This window comes from Otolemur garnettii, unplaced genomic scaffold (genome assembly GCF_000181295.1).
Source record: "Otolemur garnettii isolate 467f Iridium unplaced genomic scaffold, OtoGar3 scaffold00064, whole genome shotgun sequence".
NCBI classification, from domain to species: Eukaryota; Metazoa; Chordata; class Mammalia; order Primates; family Galagidae; genus Otolemur; species Otolemur garnettii.
Genome location: NW_003852459.1, coordinates 10,788,073 through 10,794,002, shown reverse-complemented (window position 1 = coordinate 10,794,002; position 5,930 = coordinate 10,788,073).

The window sequence follows — 5,930 nt, the reverse complement described above, 5'->3', positions numbered from 1 at the left end:
CTTTCACTCTTCACAGATGATATGATTTTATAACTGGAAAACCTCAGGGACTCAACCACAAAACTCTTAGAAGTGATCAGGGAATACAGTAACATCTCAGGATACAAAATCAGTAGTCACAAATCAGTAGCTTTTATATATACCAATAATAGTCAAGCCAAAAAAACAGTCAAAGACTCTATTCCCTTTACAGTTGTGTCAAATAAGATGAAATATTTGGGACTTTACCTAAAAAAAGATGTGAAAGATCTCTATAAAGAGAATTATGAAACTCTGAGAAAATAAATAGCTGAAGATATTAACAAAGGAAAACCATACCATGCTCAAGGCTAGGAAGAATCAACATTCTTAAAATGTCCATATTACCCAAAGCAATTTACAAATTTAATGCAATCCCTATCAAAACACCACCATCATACTTTAAAGATCTGGAAATATAGTACTTTATTTCATATGGAACCAGAAAAAAATCCTTACATAGCCAAGACATTATTCAAAAAATAAAAACAAATCAGGAGGAATCACGCTACCAGACTTCAAACTATACTATAAATCTATAGTGATCAAAACAGCATGGTATTGGCACAAAAATAGGGAAGTAGATGTATGGAACAGAATTGAGAACCAAGAGACGAACCCAGACACTTATTGTTATTTGATCTTTGATAAGCCTATCAAAAATATAAATTGGGGGAAAGACTCCCTATTTAACAAATGGTGCTGGGTGAATTGACTGGTGACTTGTAGAAGACTGAAACTGGACCTACACCTTTTACCATTAACAAAAATTGACTCTTACTGGATAAAAGATTTAAACTTAAGACATGAAACTATAAAGATTCTTGGAGAGAGTGCAGGAGAAACACTTGAAGAAATTGGCCTGGGAGAATAGTTTATGAGGAGGACACCCCCCACCCCCTGGGCAAGTGAAACAAAACCAAAAATACATTACTGGGATCTGATCAAACTAAAAAGCTCTGTACTGCCAATAAATAACACAGTAAGCAAGCAGACAGCCCACAGATTGGGAGAGGATATTTGCAGGTGATGCTTCTGATAAAGGTTTGATAACAGGAGTCCACAGAGAACTCAAACTTATTAATGAGAAAAGAACAAGTAATCCCTTTTATTGTGGGCAAGGGACTTGAACAGAAACTTCTATGAAGATGATAGGTGCCTGGTCTACAGACATATGAAAAAATGCTCATCATCTTTAATCATCAGAGAAATGCAAATCAAAACACTTTGAGATATCATCTAACTCCCGTAAGAGTGGCTCACATAACAAAATCTCAAAACTACAGATGTTGGTGTGGATGTGGAGAAAAGCACTTCTGCACTGCTGGTGGGAGTGCAAGCTAATATGTCCATTTTGGAAAGAAGTTTGGAGAATACTCAGGGGTCTAAAAGTAAACCTGCCATTTGATCCTGCAATTCCTCTATTAGGTATATGTCCAAAAGACCAAAAATCATTTTAGAACAAAGATATTTGCACCAGATTGTTCATTGCAGCTCAATACATAATAGCCAGGCCATGGAAGAAGCCCAAGTGCCCATTGACCCATGAATGTATTAATAAATTGTGGTATGTGTATACCATGGAATATTATGCAGCCTTAAAAAAGATGGAAACTTTACATCTTTTATGTTTACATGGATGGAGCTGGAACATATCCTACTTAGTAAAGTATCTCAAGAATGGAAGAAAAAATATCCAATGTACTGTTATGAAACCAATTTATAATCACTCACACTTTCATATGAAGAATAGATCACAACAATGGCTCAAGATGAAGGAGGGAGGAGAGGGGGATGGGAAGGGATGGGGAGGTCAGATTGAGGGAGGGTGAATGGTGGGATCAAACTTTTAAACTTTTTAAACAGGGTGCTAGTTCACTGTCCCTCAGACTGTTGGAGGGCCAGACTGCGGGCCCTGGGACGACTTGGCTACCAAGCAGGACAGGCAGCGGTGGCAAAAACACCCAGTGAGCCAGATAAATGTCCTCAGTGGGCTGCATGTGGCCCGTGGGCCGTAGTTTGAGGACCCCTGGTATAGAGTATAAATGTATTAACACAATAATTGAGTAAACGAGATGAGGTATACATTAACCAGTGAGATGTAAGTGTTCCTAATTCTATATGAAATCAGTACATTGTACCCCATAAATGCGTTAATGTATACATGATCTATGTGTTTATGATTTAATAAGAAAAAATTCAGTGTAAGTACATTTGGTATATGAGGATCAAAATTGTCCTTGCAAACCATGAGTCATAGTGACTTATAGAAATGATCGTTCAGCAAAAAGATTCAAAACAGGACAGCAGTGAGGAAACTATTTTCAAAATGTCCTGGAGTCTTAGAGACAGAAGAACCATATGGGGGGGCTGTTGTCCCCTCAAACCGTCCTAGCCAGAGTCTGTGCAGTTGTCCTCTGTACCCTGTGAGCTTTGGCAACTACTGCCTGCCAAACGGGCTGCTCTTTTTCCAGATGGCTCTAGTTGTTGGGAAGTCTCCCCCCATGTTAGCTTCTCTGTGACTCCCCTTGTCCCCTTTTGAGCCTCATTCTGCCCTTTGGAGCAGCTCACATCCTGTCTAATCTGTCCTCCATGTCACAGTACCCTATGCCCATTTCCAAGGTCCAACTCCAAGGTTGCCTACTTCTGACCAAAACACAGGGTGTGTGTGTGTGTGTGTGTGTGTGTGTGTGTATGCGTTGGAGAAAAGAAGCTGAAAAGGTAAAGGCAAGTAACCACTCTGGGGCTTAAGCATGCATGCCCACTCTGCTAAATGCTAATTGGGCTTATTATTATTTTTTTAATGGGACAGGTTCTCATTATGCTGTCCAGGCTGCACTTGAACTCCTGGGCTCAAGCAGTCCTCCTGCCTCAGTTTCCCAAGTAGCTGAGACTACAGAGGCAGGTTCCTTAATTTTAAAAGCAGTTTTGCCCAAGGATCTCCAGCTGGCAGCACCCCAGTGCTTTGTTGCTGGTTAATGTGTGAGGGAAGATAGGAGGGACTTCTGGAAGGCAAGTACCTTTGGGTTGATCTCGGTCCATGGACTCCTCAAAGGGTGGGTGTATAGATGAGCTGTCATTTCAGAAAGCTCCCTCATGTGCCCACACACTCCCCAAGGCAGACCCCAAGGCAGATACATTAAGCTGTGAATCAAAGGTGGGGCTGCTGCCCCAAAGCAGCTCATTAAAATCTGAGAGACCACAGGCCCAGAGGCATCTACCAGAGATGGGGACACCCAAACGGGGACCTTGAGCCTGGTAGAGGCTGTCTGATTAGGTGCACTGTGCATTTAGAAGGAAGGGCTAAGCACCACACCATACTGATGGAGCTACCTTAGTAAAGTTCCTTAGCTTCTCTGCTTCTCTGAGAACCAAGGTCTTTACTTGACACCTTTGGGTAAGATCCCCTGCCTTGCAGGCTTTAGGACTTGATGTTTATTCAGTAGCTCTTAACTTCCTTTAGTTTCTTGGCTCAAACATGGAACATTGTGGTTTCCACTTACTGAATATCATGTCTTTGAGGTTTCCCTTGTGGTTCATTAGTTCATTGTAAGCAAAAGAAGAGAGAGAGAGAACCCATGAGTGAGTGCCAAAGGCTGCTGGGGCTGGAGGTAGGGGCGGGGTGGACACTGATCTGGCAGTCAGGACCCCTGAACTTCTGGCCCTGGGTTTTGCTGCTAAGGAGTCGTGTAGCCTTGAGGCAGCTACTATACCTTTCTAGTACATTTTCCCCATTTCTGAAATGAACCCCATTAATAGGAGCAATTTCTAGTGTGTTATGCTGCTCAAAACTTCTGATCCTTATTCTCACACATCCACGTTTATAACATTTCTTTCACATGCAGAGAACCATCTCATAGCGTGGAACAAGCTCCCCAGGCCCCTGCTCTAAAGTGCCTGTGTCTCAGGGAGGAAGCCGAATCCCAGACCCACAGACTAATCCATAGCAAGAGGTCAGAGGGTGCTGAGCCACAGGATAGGGGGATGGAGCAGGGTGTGGGGTGCAGAATGACGGGCTGGTGGGTGCTGGCCCACACACAGCACAGAGGAAGTGCTGTTTGAACAGAGAGTTTCATGACTTGGGAAGAACCTGGGGGTCTTTGGAGGAAGAATATTCTGGGCAAGACACAGCTGGTCTGAAGCTCTGAGTTCCCAGCAAGAAGGCCGGGGGCTGGAACAGTTACTAAGGGAGAGGCAAGAGGCGTGCCTGAGGGCAGGACAGTGGGTTTCCTCCCAGGGCCAGGGCTATGGTTTTATTTCAGTTCGCAGAGCTGTATTCCAGTCCATGTGCAACAAGTAAGGAATGGCTTCTCTTCTATCCTTCCCTCTCCAGCACTTCAACCACTAGAGGTGGGGGGCAGAGGATGGTGAAGGAGGAGGGAGGATAGGTGGTCATGGTGGGACCCCTTGGAGACCATGAGAAGTTAATGGCAGAGGAAGGAGGCTGGCAAGGGAGCACATTCCATTTCTCATGTATTTCCAAACTGAGTTCTCTATCAGAAGGAGGTGCAGGCACTACTTCCTCCCCTCTCCCCTTCCCTTTATCTTTGCTTTTGGAGTTAAAACATACTGAGGACTCATGTCAATGCCTGTGATTTGTCTCTCGGGTTTTAAAATATTTGCAAAATTGAATAATGACGTGTTAGCAGAAGGAACTGTTCCCATAGTATCTTCCAAAGTCGTTCTTTCAATAAAACCTTCTGAAAGGAATGAGATGGAAAAGTCACTACTTTCTGGGCCTGAGATTTCTCCCTCTGTGGCCGTGCAGTGCAGGCAGTGTGGCCTGGTGCCAGTAGACATCTACTTTCTGGAACTTTCCCATACTTAAAAACAAATGAAAGAATTAATCAAACAAGACAGATTAATAAGGAAATAAAAGGGCAAGACTGGGTCTGGACTAGTGAATCTAAAGAAAGCACCATTGTTTGGCTGCTTCCCTGACTTTGGGTCAGCGTCGGTTAGCCTTTGCTTTACCTAAACTCGGGCGGAATGGAAAAGCTTCCTTTTGTTTTGTCTCTTTTCCCAGGTCACCTTCCCTGGCGTCCCAGGGAGAAGGAATGGTCCCAGGGTGGGAGGAGAGGAACATGTGGGCAGAGCGAAGTCCACTTTCTAAGCAGCCCAAGACTCAGATCCAATGGCCCCTGAAAATTCTGCCAAAGGCACTGCCCAGTGCTCAGCAATGCCTTTTCTGAGATATGTTTTGTTTTTGTTTTTTAGAGACAGAGTCTTACTTTGCTGCCCTCGGTCGAGTGCTGTGGCATTATAGCTCACAGCAACCTCCAGCTCTTGGGCTTAGGCAATTCTCTTACCTCAGCCTCCCGAGTAGCTGGGACTACAGGCGCCCACCGCAACACCCAGCTATTTTTTTGTTGCAGTTTGGCCAGTGCCAGGTTTGAACCAGCCACCCTCCGTATATGGGGACCTTTCTGAGATATGTTGACATGGGCCACACTGCACCTAGATATGAGTGCCTGACTCAAGAGCTTCCAGAAGCACAGTGAGGACCCAGGGGGTCTGACCTGATGATCCTCCTGCCAGCCTCCCATTGCTCCCTTCCACCTTTCTCAGTTTCTCTTCCCGCAGGGCCTTTGCATGACACTCACAGGGCTCACTCATTTCACCAAGGACTGCGCCCCTGCTTCGCCTTATTGCCCTCCCCCTGACCCGTGGTCCCCGCCAGCATGTCCCTCTCCTGTTAGAATACTTATCTGTTCATGAGCCCATTGTCTGTCTCCCTGACTCGGATGTCAGCACAGGAGAGAGGGGAATTTGTTTTAGTTATTACCATCTCCTTGGCACTGCAAATGGTTCCCAGCACATAGTTGGCACTTGATAAATATTTGCTGGGAAAACAGCTTGATTTGTGAGGCAGAGCCACACTTGCTGGGCTCCCCAGTTTCTCCAGCACGAGC